Below are 14570 nucleotides of genomic sequence, written 5' to 3' on the forward strand. Positions count from 1 at the left end.
TTTATGGACGAAAAGTGTGTTTTGATGAAGAGAAATTGATCGTCGCGCTGCATTTCTCCTCCTGCTGCAGTAGAAACAGAGTAGAAAATGGTTGAATATATTAACGACGGAGATTGGTGGGTCTACACCTGATGTCGTGTGAATATGATGACATGTAGGTGAAGTTTAAATTTTAATAATGAGGTTAAAATGTTACCTTATAAAATCACATCACCTCATGTTTTTAGCCCAGCACAACATGCAGGCTATTAGAAAATAAACCAGTAACTTCCATTGCAATGCCACATTCAATTCTCATCTCATTTAATCAACAGGATGCAGTTATCATGACTATTAACATTTTCAGTACTGCAGCAGAACCCGAAACACTTTAGGAGCTGCACACTTTCATCTAACAATTCAGTGCACTACACTATACTTAGAATCAATCTGAAACCATTATTTCAGATAGGCCTATTGCTGTTCAATTTCATGCAAGATGGACCAGAATCTTTTGTGTTATCAGTGAGAGTTGTAATGATCCCCACATCTGAATATGCATACTTCATGTTATAGTATTCGCAGTAAAGTATAGTATTCAAAAATCAATACTATGTCAAATTTTTATATCTGGATATGAAACAATACACCAACAATATCCAGATGACATACTGCTTCCATTGAGAATCTTAGTTTGCTATACTCATAAACTTCCACATTTGAAATGCTGAAAAATAAAACATTGCAGAGATTTGAGACACTAAAAATGAAGGTTCTTTATTGGAATCTGCAGTTCCACGAAGAACCTTTAACAGAACCTTTCCATTGGACAAAAGGTTCTTTAATGGAAAAAGGTTTTTTAGATCATTAAAATGTTCTTTACACCAGGAAAACGAACTGTGCACTGAAAACGTCTTTTGGAAACCTGTGTGTAAAACATCCTCTTGGAACCTTTATTTTTAATATTGCAGGTGGATCTTTTCAAGTTGGGACCAAGAAAGGTATTCCTCATTGTTAAATTGCACTTGTTTAACAAAAGTAAATTATTTATTTTCATACGTCACAGGTCAAAGAACCCAATGGCAAAGGGACAATACCAACATGGTAGATGCAGTATTCCTGGCAATATATTTATACAATGAGAAGTAAATTCTTAAACAAATTCAGTACATGCTCCAAGTGCAAAGGAATTCCGGACACAGCTCACGATAATGACAGTGACCTTAACCGTTTCAAGAGCGCTCTGGTTGGCAGCAAAAGACAGTTGACTGGATGGAAACCTCTCAAAGAGATCTTAAACTGTGATTGTTGCAGAGCTTTTCCATGTATGGAAACTCATTCACAGAACACCCAAAATAGGGGTTCCACATATTGAGTGCCTGGCACTAAAGCACTAAAGAAAGAAAGGGATTGAAAGAGAGAGAGAGAGAGAGAGCAGTGTGTGCCAGACTATAAGTGTATCCTCCATTGCCCAATCAAGCGTCGCATTTATCCCACTATAAAGGGTCATGGAAGAGGATTGGTTGAGGGCTGGAAGGGTATTAGAAAATGTTAAGAGGGGCCTACAGGCAGTCTATCTCAGCTCAGTGGGAGCTCATTAAATCCCAGTATCCTAATGAGCTGATGTCAAAACACCAAGCAATATGACAGAAAATACATTTCTGAAGAAGTTATATGAGCTTTCTTTACAAGAGCTTTCAAAAATGGTGCTATATTCAATGATTATCAAGATTTTCCAGCTAACAAGCCTTGAGAAAGAAATGTGATTACATCAGAAAGTCATTTCCAATTTATTCTTCATAGCTGCAAAGCATTTCGCATGCAGTCAGAATGCATCCATGTCATTTTCACCCAGTGCTGCGAGTTTCAACTTCCATTATTTTTCAATTATAACACGATTGGTCAGATAAAATAGAATGTCTCGGTTAATTTTCTGTCTTTTATCAATTATTGAGATGCTCTCTCTATGTCATTGTCATGCACGTCGCTGGTAGGAGTGTCTGCTCATCAGAAAGTACCATGGCACTCCGCTCCTCTACCCCCAGAGCACATGAAGGGGGTTGGGATTGTTGGCTGAGGGGGAGGGGGTCCAAAACAGACAGAGGAGTTCCCCAGGGTGCAGAGGGTTCCGGCAGGACTGCGGTAGCTGACCTGTCAATACCATATCACGCAATGAACCATGCTCTCTTCTCCATCCATCTACACTGACTGCCTTTGGTCTAAAATACTGTACTGTCAGTAAAAATATATAAAGAGGTGGGACAGCTGAATATGTGCTGGTTTGTGGCATGTGGCATTTTGATTATATTTAACATCCTGTATAGGGAAAATAATGCTGGCAATTTCACACATATAGAAAAATCACATTTGAGTTATATTAATATTTCAAGTTTCTTCTATTCAGCAAATTGTTCAAATGGACACTATTGCTTAAAATGATAGTTCACCCAAAAATAGATATTCAGTCATCATTAACTGTCATTCCAAACATGAACGACTTGCTTTCTTCTGTTGAACACAAAAGAAGATATTTAGAAGAAACAGTTTCAGTTCCTATATGTTTCCATTACATGCGCAAAAAAAAAAATACAATGGAAGTCAACAGGAACCAAAACTGTTTGGTTACCAACATTATTTAAAATATCCTCTTTTGTCTCACAAAAGAAAGTTTGAAATGGCATGATTTTAAACACAATTTTAAGTTTTGCTTGGAATATTTATTTTTCCTCAAAAATAAACATTTTGTCACCATTTACGCACCCTCGTGTCATTCTAAACCAGATATTGTGAAAAAAGTCTGTGTTTTTGTTCATATACTGAATGTAAAAGTGATCAAATGTTGTTTGAACCCAAATGTTCTTCCTGTGTTTCACAGGAGAAAGAAATGCAGGTTTGTAATGACATGAAGGTAAATAAATAATGACAGAATTTTTTATTTTTGGCTGAACTACACTCTTAAAAATAAAGGTTACAAAAGAGGGTTTTCAGAGCGATGCAAAAGAAGAACCATCCAAACAAACATTGAATGAACTGTGCTTAAAAAGATATGAAGAACATTTTAGTAATCAGAAGAACTTTTTTCCAACTTTTGCGTAATGTGTCCATGGATGTTAAATGTTTTTCATAGAACCATCGCTGGCAATGAAACCTTTATTTAAGTTGCCTTAGATCTTTGTCTTGATAATTAATGAAATGCACAGTAACATCTAAATAAACTGGTCTGATCTGAAGTCAAACATAACTGAATCAACCTGAAAGCACTATAGGTTACAGTAACAAAACCATTTTTAATCCATTAGAAATAGCTAACATTTTCAGGTTACCATTTGTAATATAACCTGCAAGAGGTTCAGAAGAAGAGCAACCTCTCAAACACTCCTCAGGTTTGTCAGGATCTCTCAATATGATCTCAAACATTTGTCATCAAAACCTCACTAGACCAATCCATTAATTTCACAGTTCTTCACCCTTATGGCATGTCAATGATTGCACTCTGAATTCTCCTTAGGAATTTCTGGAGAAAGCTCAAAGGCAAAGTTGACACATAAATAAAACATAACTGAGATCTCCATTAAGTCTCCTGCAACCTCTGAGCAATAAAATGTTCCCCTGGGCAGTGTCATGCAAATCTAGACTGGCATATATGTGTAGAGTGGGGAGTTGGCTTTGCCCTTCTTTTCTGCTTCTCTCGGGAAAGACAATCTGACTGTTTTCTTTGCTTTTTAATTCTGATTTCCCTGGCAGCAGAGCTTCCTCATCCATCTCAGCCTTGGTCTCAGGGTCACTGCGGCTATTTCACACAGCAACCTTGAGGTCTTGGTGCCCGATAACCATTGAGCTGATGTTACAGCATAGCGCATTCACTTGGGCAGATGAAACCAATCACATACATAATAAAACGAAGATCGTGGATGTGCCAGGGAAGATGAAGCATATTAAAAAACAATATCTTGGACAAACGGTGATAGGATAAATGGACAATGCAATGCAGTTTAATGTGGTGCTCCATCTATATGGAAATGCAGGAATCTGCCAGGGAATGTCGAGCGGCCCATGCTGGTAATTGGATGGGTGGGTGATTTGTTTCAAACTGTGATTTAAAAGATACAATCACATGGAATTACAATGAAGACTTGAATGTGGAATTGTCAGACAAGAATAGAATGTTCTTCTTTTAAATTAAAAAAATTACAAATGGTTTAATTTTAAAATGGCATACATATGTGCACATAAAAAGTACAATAGCGCACAAATACAAAGAATAGATATTTCCAGCTCTATGAAGTTGCTTGCTGCTTGGTATTGGCAACACCAAACACTGACATAGACTAAAACACTAAAAGTTGTATTTTTGCTGGAAGCAATGGTCTGAAGTTAAAAACATCTTGTTGATGGATTTGTTTCTACAAACATGCAGCTTTTGACTTCACAATACGTTAACTGACGGATTGGAGTGGTGTGGATTATTGTGCTGTTTTTATCAGATGTTTGGGCTCTCATTCTGACGGCACCCATTCACTGCAGAGGATCCATTGCTGAGCAAGTGATGTAAAGCTAAATATCTCCAAATCTGTTCAGATGATTTTTTTTTGCAGATTTTCATTTTTGTGTAAACTATTACTTTAAATGCGATGCATATTTATTACTCTTACATAATAGAAACAGTTCAGATTTCTATAATAGAAATAGAAATGATTTAAATTAGTGCTGTCAAACAATTAATCGCGATTAATCGCAATTAATCACATCCAAAATAAAAATAAAAATTATATAATATATGTATAATATATATTCTTAAATATATGCATGTGTGTGTATTTATATATACATAATGAATATACACAGTACACACACATATATTATGTAAACAAAAACGTTTATTTTGGATGCAATTAATCGCGATTAATCATTTGACAGCACTATTTTAAATACAATAACCAGATATATTTATTATCAATAAATCCATTTTGTTTTAATCTCATTCATAAACTGTAATTGAAGTGTTTTAAAAAATGAACAGAGTTTTTTTGCCGATTCAAGCATTTTGAATGAATGCGTTTTAAAAAATATGATTTTTTTGAATAAAATTAAATATGCAAATAAATCTTACCCACTTCGTTTTTGTATGGATTTTGTTAAGTTTGTGTTAAATTAGATAATTCAAATGGATGGAAATTTTTATATGCAATTCAAATGCATAATTCTTAAATGTAGGCCTTTTTTAAATGATCAGTTACACTACCGAACACCTTGACATGCATATTAAACACTTCTTTAATTAGACTATAGCATAAGCCATTAACAAATAGCATCCAAAAACATTACATGTTACATTACATTACATTACGTTTGTAAACATTACAAAAAGCCACATTTGATAACACTATCACATGTTATATTGGCTGTAATTCCCTCTGCACGTCTAACACATTTGCCTGAGCACATTTGATGGTTATTTCAAGAGAAAGCCATGGATTTTTCATTCCCATTGAAGATAATGGTAAATCAATAATCTTGTATTCAAATCATCCAGCTGATGAGGTGTATAAAAGCAAGCACACACTGTAAAAAAAAATCGTAATTTTACAGATAATAACTCTAAATGTTTTAGAGTATTTTTCTGTTATTTTAAATTATATTCAAAACTCTGTAAAATTACAAACAATATCTGTAAATTAATTAATTGACTGTTAATTTAAGGATTATATCATTAACGACAAATTACAGTAATGCTTATTTTTTATACAGGGCATTTACTGTATTATTTCTACAGTATTTTTCTGTTATTTTTAATTATATTCAAAACTCTGTAAAATTACAAACATTATCTGTAAATTAATTAACTGACTGTTAATTTAAGGATTATATCATTAACAACAAATTACAGTAATACTTATTTTTTTATACAGGACATTTACTGTATTATTTATACAGTATTTTTCTGTTATTCTAAATTATATTCAAAACTCTGTAAAATTACAAACAATATCCGTAAATTAATTAATTGACTGTTAATTTAAGGATTATGTCATTAATTACAATTTACAGTAATGCTTATTTTTTTATACAGGACATTTACTGTATTATTTATACAGTATTTTTCTGTTATTTTAAATTATATTCAAAACTCTGTAAAATTACAAACAATATCTGTAAATTAATTAATTGACTGTTAATTTAAGGATTATGTCATTAATTACAAATTACAGTAATGCTTCTTTTTTTATACAGGACATTTACTGTATTATTTATACAGTATTTTTCTGTTATTTTAAATTATATTCAAAACTCTGTAAAATTACAAATTGACTGTTAATTTAAGGATTATGTCTGGTGTGTGAAACAACGCCGGCACAGCGGCAGATTCACCACTGACTGAATTCGAATTATACTGGAAAAATAAAACGTTAAGAGTGGGTTAGGGTTACCATTAATAAGTTACAATGTTTTGATCTAGAAAGTTTTTCACATTTTAGAAATTAAGTAAACGTTTGATAGTTTGCTTATATTAAGTCAAATGGCTATAGCTCTTTAACAGTTGGTACAAATTGTTTTACAGAGAAAATTGTAAACAGATGAAAATCTGAAAATCTTTACCAACTCGAATTTCCCAAAAATCACCATCCACATTCAAAAACACACATATGACATATCATCTTAAAGTATATGGTTATTATGCTATATCTAATCTGAATTTGCATTTGATCATTCATAGAAATTATATGGTAATACGTGTATGAGAGTGAGGCAGTGCACTGAGGCAAATACTGACACATCTGAAACTAGCAAAAATACAGTACATGGAGAAAATAGGGTATTTATATATAAATAGGGTGGAAAACACACACATGCAATTCTATGGATTTCCTCAGTTTGGCAAATATGCATGTCTTTGTACTATGGAAATCTGAGTCCCTGGAAGAAACATAGTATGTACACAACACATGTAAAGGACCAGGGTGGAAGCTTGGTTATTAAAGATGTTAATGCTCCCAACTGCCTCAGTTGTCACATCACATCTTCAGAAAATCACAAGTAGGGTACTGGTGTAGCTTATTTTATGTCGTAGAATAAAACGTGAAAGTGAATTGAGCTTGTGTTCACTACAAACCTTGTCATCCACTTAACCAAAAACCCATTAAAAAACCCCATTGACTTCGGGACGATGGAACTGGAACTGCTAAAATGCTAATGTGCTTTGCATTTGGCTTACAAAGTGATGTCACACCTGCACCATACTCTTTACATGTGCCATTTAAGTATTATTACTACATTGAAATGCAATAATGCAAGCAAACCGCACAATTATTGTTAAATTGACCTTGCTGGTCAGATAGGCCAACAGGGTTCATGATGAAACATATGGAGCGTTTAAGTCCTCCTGGGAAATTTGTATTCATGAGGTTTTACTATTTATTTTTTATGTTTTAAAATAATTTATGACACCACTGTAAACTTTATCATTACATATTATATTGTTATATTATAATGCTATCATATTTTGTGCAGGTATTATCTTACTTCATTGTAAATAGAAAAGCTTGATGTCACTTCTAAATACCTATAAGTATTGTGGTGTTCCACAATGTTTTTTACTGACACCCCTAACTCTCAAAGATCGGGGCTTAAAGAAAATTCTGAGCTTCCTACTCATATTTTCATCTTTGTGGTGGCGTTCATGTGCGTTCAACTCGTAAATACTATCTTTATGACATGACTTGAATGCACCAATAGCTCTAGTTTTGGGACAATCCATACAAACCCTGTAAAACACATTACAGACTGTCAGTGAGAAGTTCTTTGTCCTGTATCAACACTTAAGGCCTAAACACTGCAGTCAACACCATGGGAGTATCCATGCTGTTAAGGGTTAGGGTTAGAGTTAGGGTTAACCTTAATTTCTAACACAGACCTGGTTTCACAGACAGGGTTTAGATTAAGCCAGGATTAGGCCTTAGTTCAATTAGGGCATTTAATTAGCATTTAAAAATGTGCCTTAGGAAAAAAAAACATTATGTGTTGAGACATTATGTTGAGACAAAGCAATGGCACTGACATATTTTAAGATATGTCAGTGCAAGTTGCTTTCAGGTTAAACAGCTCAAACGTGCATATTAGTCTGGGACTACAGGCTTAAGCCTCGCCTGTGAAACCCAGGGTATATGCTGTAGGCCTAACTTGTATAGAATGATGCCAACGTTAGCAAACGTGTTGCGTTGGACAGAGTGTTAACCCTAAACCAACAGGTTGTGTGACAGTGCCACACAGGGTGAAAAGCAAGGTGACATTATTAGGCATAAGAGTGTTCCTAAAGGAAAGGTCAAGAATTTGTTAAAGTGCAAAAGGGTCATTATGGGTCACATGGATGTCACTCTAATGTCACCGTGATACCAATACATTAGCTTTTCATATAGGTCTACATACATAATTATATATGAATACATAGGCTATCTAGTGTTTGCTCTGTTTAATATGTACTACAATCTGTTTGCTCTGTTAAACTGCTGTTTAGCAGAGCAGTGGTAAATATATTTTGTTATATATGGTAGGCTATATAAGTTACTGTAAGTTTAATTTTTAATCATGCACTGCAATGAAAACACAATTTAACCAATTGATTAAATATAACAGCCAGCCTATAAATACAACTAGATAAATAGCACATGTATATTTTTTTCCTATTCTTTCTTTTAAAACATGTAATCTTTTCCTGTAATTGCAATGTTGCCACACTATTGGCTGTCTCTCCGAGTTGTTTTGAGCATGATTGGTTATTCTGACTGTCATCCAGGAATCTGGCCAATGACAACTATGCGCGCCAAGTTTGAATATACGGCTGTTGGAGTGAGTGGGTCACTCAGTGGGTGTGTGCTGCTGCTCGTGCTCGGAGTCGGGATCTTCAATAGCCTAACCTTATACTGCGGTTCTGTGTCTTTTAAATTATTTTTATGTCGGACGGCTATTTTTTATTTTATTTTAAATATTGCGGGATTGTAAACGAAGAACAAAAAAGGAATATGGACAACGAATTTTAACAACGTGCAACGGACATATTGCAATCTGTGGAAGGTAAATAACTTTTATTTAAAAAAATTCTGCTAAAGTTGCATCAACATATAGTGTGTTAAATTAAGGATCTTAACGCGATTAGAGCAATATCGATATGAGTACACATTTCAATGTATTAATCATGTTAATGTGTGTTTCTAGCATGAGTAAATGTTGTCAGCTAACTTAGTTTTTGATTAAAAATAAATAAACTCCACAAATGAGCTTTACAGTGAGTGAACTGAGAACATTGTCTCTTTAGACGGGAGAGGAACTCGAACCACACTCGTCGACTCCAGAAGATGGAAACTAGGCTTTTGAATCTGTTGTTGATCGCGGGGTAAGTTAACTTAGCTGCTATTGTGACAGAGTGAAAAATATATGCCTGTATAATATTTCATTAATTAGATCGAAAAGTTCATAAATCAGTCAAATATGAAAGTATTCTGTAGTTAGGATATGTTGAATGTGTTTAAAAATGTTTATAAAATGGGAATAAGTTATCTAAATAATAATTTTGGTTAATCGGTGATCAATTAGTTTGGCACAATAAGCTGTGCAATCTATTAGTTAGGCCTTGCTGAACACTAGGGGGAGAGCTCGCGGTATTTCTCCATTACACATAAAGTCTGCGGTGGAGAAACATCGTTGAGTGAATGTGCTTAATCTTCTCCCCTTTTTTCAGGGGTATAACACTATAACGTTTAGGCCCAACGTTACCGATCAGTCATCATGTTTTGGAGCTGCTGGTGAGTACAATTTTGCAAGCTTTTGCAAATGTGTCTGTTAGTAAGTAAATCGCTAATATTGCTGTGTGTGTTTCCCTCATGATCCAGGAATTTAGAAATTAGGGAATAAAAATCATCCAGCCACACGATCTTCAGATGCGGTGAGTAACGTTATTGTCATTGTAAAAAGCATGTGAAAAAGAGGCAGAACATGTAAACTCAAAGGCACACTGGTTCAAACCCTCCAGACCATATTTTACCTCTCTTTTTGAGTTTACAGGCCTAGCTGACCCCAAAATAAATGTCCTTTCAAAATTTAAGTATTTTCAAACCTGTATGACTTAAGGTGATGATACACAGGGCAATTTTTTTCAGCAATGTTGCCGTCAAAGGGCAACCACGACCGATCTAAATTCATCCAGATAGAAATGTATTGCCCATTTTCAATGGGAAAGTGCCCAAGCAACAATCACTCTGCAGGATTGCCCAGCAACATTGCTCAAAAAGTTGTCCTGTGTATCATCACCTTTACTTCTGTTAAACACAAGAATGTTGGGAATCAAACAATATTGGAACCCTTATATGGAGAGAGAAAAAAAAACAAGGAAGGCATTTCTCTTAATTAATGTTCTACAGAAGAAATGTATACAGTTTTGGAACAACATGAGTAGAGTAAATAATGAGAGAACTAAAATTTTTGGATGAGCTGTGCTTTTCCCATTGCTAAATTAAAGTGTAGAAAACATGTTTTAATGGTGGATGGATTACAATAATTTATTACCATTTGGTTAGTGTAGCAAAACTATAGTTAATTTTAGTAAGGGTTTATATAACACTTAAGGAACACATTAAAAAATGGTCCTATGTCCCCCTGATCAATGGTCTGTTAACACACATTAAGTAAACTTTTTAAAAGACCTTTAATTCACTTGATGCTGGGAAGGTAAACTTTGTGAAGGACTGTAATGAAGTCATTTGGAAAGCTGTTGAGAAGTAGGCCTATGTTTCTTGAAGCTGGTTTAGTTATCCAAGAGCATATGATAAATTAATCTTTGAGTAATTATAACATACTTTATAGGGATCATAGTCATGTGTCCCTCATCTGCCATATAAATGTGGTGAACAGAGGACCCAGGGAACATAGGTATGACCCCCAATGAATCCAGTGGTGCCAAATCATATCAAGTGTGAAACCTCCCCTTTCAAACACAAAAATGCACATAGTGCCTCTGGCATAAGAGCATTAACTGCTATTTTCTATGACTTTTACATCATGTGCCAGGATTTGCAACACTGGGGGTGTCATTCCCACAACATTTTCCAGGATGTAGCTCTGCAATTTAGTTTTATGAACTCTGGGTTAAAACCTTTGACTGCTCTGAACTTCAAAATATGCACATTTGATTGCTGAATTAAAATGGACTCCATAAAACATTTATTTACTTATCAGTAGATGATAAAGCTATGAGTAACATGCTTTAACATGACATTAGCATGTCCATCAATGGTAATCAAACCCACTCAAGTTGTAATTTTTTTTTTTTTTTTTTGGCTTTTACAAATTGTTCAGTTAACTACACCGAAATATAGCTTGTGCTTGTCTTGCATGGATGCTACATTTGGGCCCAAACCTGTTGTGTGTAGCTACCTGTTTCTTTTCAAGTAATTTTTACATTCCCCTTTTCCAACAGTGATAACACTTTTTAACATTTTTTTTTTATTTATTTTTTTTAGATCAAGCCATTGGAACATTGTTTACGGAGCAGAACTGGCACCAACAGAGAAACAAGTCCATCATTAGTAAGTATCAACTGCAGTATATAAAACCGTAGTCAATTTTAAAGGCACAATGCAGCTCTTTTTTCTCCCCCGTGCTATCCCAGATGTATAAGATGTTGCCAACATTCTTCAAAAATATCAAATTTTAATGCTTCACAAAAGAATTTTTGAAAAAAATTGCAGGTTTGAAAAGACATGATGGTGAGTAAATGATGACAGAATTGTCATTTTTGGGTGAACTATCTCCAGTACTTTAATAATCTCACACAAGGAGAATATACCTTTTTTATTTTTAAACACAATATCATCATCAATCCTTTGTTTAATTCCCTAGAGAATATTGAGAGAAAGACCCTCATTACCCATATCACAGCAGTCTGTAAACACCTCCAGTTAATATAAATATTGTTGGTTTTATTTTGTAATACATATTGGCATTTTTAGGTGTTAACCTTGCAATGATACCTCTGGAAAAGAATGTCCATTGTTGTGAATCTACATGTTCCTTTTCTTGGTGATGCACATTTTTCTATCAGACAAAAGTTGTAGATACCAGACAAAACGGAAGACAAACAGACAATTTAAATAAAAATGTATTAAACTTGTTTAAAGGAAACACAAAAAAATTGAAATAATTTTGAGAGAATCATAGTGTGTCTTTTTTTTTTTTTTCAGATGCACCAAGGATGCAGCTGACTACTGGCTGTTGCAGGATTGCTGTTTATTTGCTGTATCTGTCACTTCTGGTACACTTTTGTTGTATGTTTTGATTTAACTTATTAATACACTTGTAGAGTTAGGATTCTGAATTAAAAGACAGTATAATATTTATTAACAGAACTATGCAGGGCCCCCAGGGGTCAGCAGAACATTTTGGAAAAACTATATAAAAATGATTTGGAAAATACAAGCCAAAATATAAACAAGCCATTATAATGTTAATTTACCTCTGAATACCAAAAATTTTAAGGAACACTCCACTTTTTTTGGAAGTAGGCTCATTTTCCAACTCCCCCAGTGTTAAAGGAGAACTCCGGTCAATTTTAACATAGAGCTCATTTTTTTGTAAATTTGGAGTGCTGTCAGTACAGAGAACAACGACAAAAATCGGTGTTGCCTACACCGTGTTATCCTCTTTTTAAAATTTGCACCCTGTTGACTTAAACGGGGTAAGTTTTAAACCTGCTTTTAGCCTCTTAACATTCTCTGTGTCATTACAAGTGCACCAGCCATGTAAGTGATTCCTTCAGAGTGAACACAGGTGAATCTGACTGCAGTAGATGTGAAAGATATTAATAAAAGTTACGTTAATTCAGCCAGCGCACATACCTGTGTTTACATCCTGTTTTCGGTCGGAGTCCACAGTAGTCGATTGTCGAGTTCACGCGCATAGGTTTAGTTACCTATGATCACGCGCGTGAACTCGACAATCGACTCCGACCGAAAACATTCTATTTCTAAAAAAAGTGGAGTATCCCTTTAAATTTAAATTGTTAAATGTTTAGAATCAATACTGGTGTGAAACAGTGAAAATCTTGTACATGTATCAGTTTTGTGTTCAGTATGTTTAGAATATTTAACCTTAATCCTAAAGTTTGAGAATTTTGATGAAACTGTTCTACTGATAACTACTATATAGTTAAAATGTTATATTTAATTTAAGATATATACTGTAATTTATCAACTGAATCATTCCATTTTATTTAATTACATGTAATTTTAAATACTATTAACTTGTTTGTCAACACAAATGCTGCAAATTAAAGTTTGAGATGATTTTAATCAGTTTCATGCAGTTTTTTTACAGACTTATTTTGTCTTCCGAAATAAAACTGTTAATTTACAATCTTGAGCACGTCTTGACAATTTATTGAATGTTTGATCGTTATGATTTAGCAAAGGTCTGTAGTGTTTTTCAGTAGAACTTTTAGTGCCGTCACTTTATTGAAGGTGTTTGATCATTATAATCTGGGAAATGCCTGTAAAATAACTGTTTTTCAGCAGAACTTTTAGTGCTATCACTTTATTGAAGGTGTTTGATTGTTATTTTACTGGTATTTCCTAAATTATTACAGTGTTTCTCCATAAAACTTTGTGCCATCACTTTATTGAAGGTGTTTGATTGTAATAATTTAGGAAATACCTGTAAAATAACAGTGTTTCTCTGTAGAACTTGTAGTGCTGTCACTTTATTGAAGGTGTTTGATCATTGTAATCTAGGAAAAATCCATAAAATAACAGTTTTACACTGTAAAAAAATAATCGTAAAAAAAGGGTCAAATGACTGGCAGCTACGGCTGCCAAACAAAAACTGTAAAATTAAGGTAAAATAGCTTAATTCAAACAAGGAAATACCTGTAAAATAACAGTGTTTCTCTGTAGAACTTATAGTGCTGTCACTTTATTGAAGGTGTTTGATCATTATAATCTAGGAAAAATCCATAAAATAACAGTTTTACACTGTAAAAAAATAATCGTAAAAAAACGGTCAAATGACTGGCAGCTACGGCTGCCAAACAAAAACTGTAAAATTAAGGTAAAATAGCTTAATTCAAACAAGGAAAAACCTGTAAAATAACAGTTTTACACTGTAAAACAATTATCGTAAAAAAACGGTCAAATGACTGGCAGCTACGGCTGCCAAACAAAAACCGTAAAATTAAGGTAAAATATCTTAATTCAAACAAGGAAAAACCTGTAAAATAACAGGGTTTTTTTCTAAAACTTTTAATGAAAAAATCTGTAAAATTATAGTTTTTGCACTTTATTGGACTTAAGATATTTTTCATTTATTTTACGGTTTTTGTTTGGCAGCCGTAGCTGCCAGTCATTTGACCGTTTTTTTACGATTATTTTTTTTACAGTGCAGGTAAAAACGGGAGAGATATTTATTTTATTTATAATAGATGCCTTGTGATGTTTAATATATTATTTTCCAGCACAAATTTCCTGTTTGCGAGTTACTTGCTAAATTGCAATGGACGTCACAATAGCTGTCGGCCATAAATCAATAACGAGACTAAAGCAATTTACAAG

The 14570-nt window shown here is 33.9% G+C and overlaps 1 long non-coding RNA gene across 1 annotated transcript; it reads left to right on the forward strand.

Moving 5' to 3' along the window:
* Window positions 1-8813: 8813 nt before the first annotated feature.
* On the forward strand, window positions 8814-13384 carry LOC306865927. The gene is made up of 6 exons (XR_013783905.1): window positions 8814-9048; window positions 9290-9367; window positions 9713-9776; window positions 9864-9916; window positions 11490-11555; window positions 12210-13384. It is a non-coding gene; the product is annotated as an uncharacterized lncRNA (long non-coding RNA).
* The last annotated feature ends 1186 nt before the right edge of the window (window positions 13385-14570 follow it).

This window comes from Barbus barbus, assembly GCF_936440315.1.
Source record: "Barbus barbus genome assembly, chromosome: 4".
NCBI classification, from domain to species: Eukaryota; Metazoa; Chordata; class Actinopteri; order Cypriniformes; family Cyprinidae; genus Barbus; species Barbus barbus.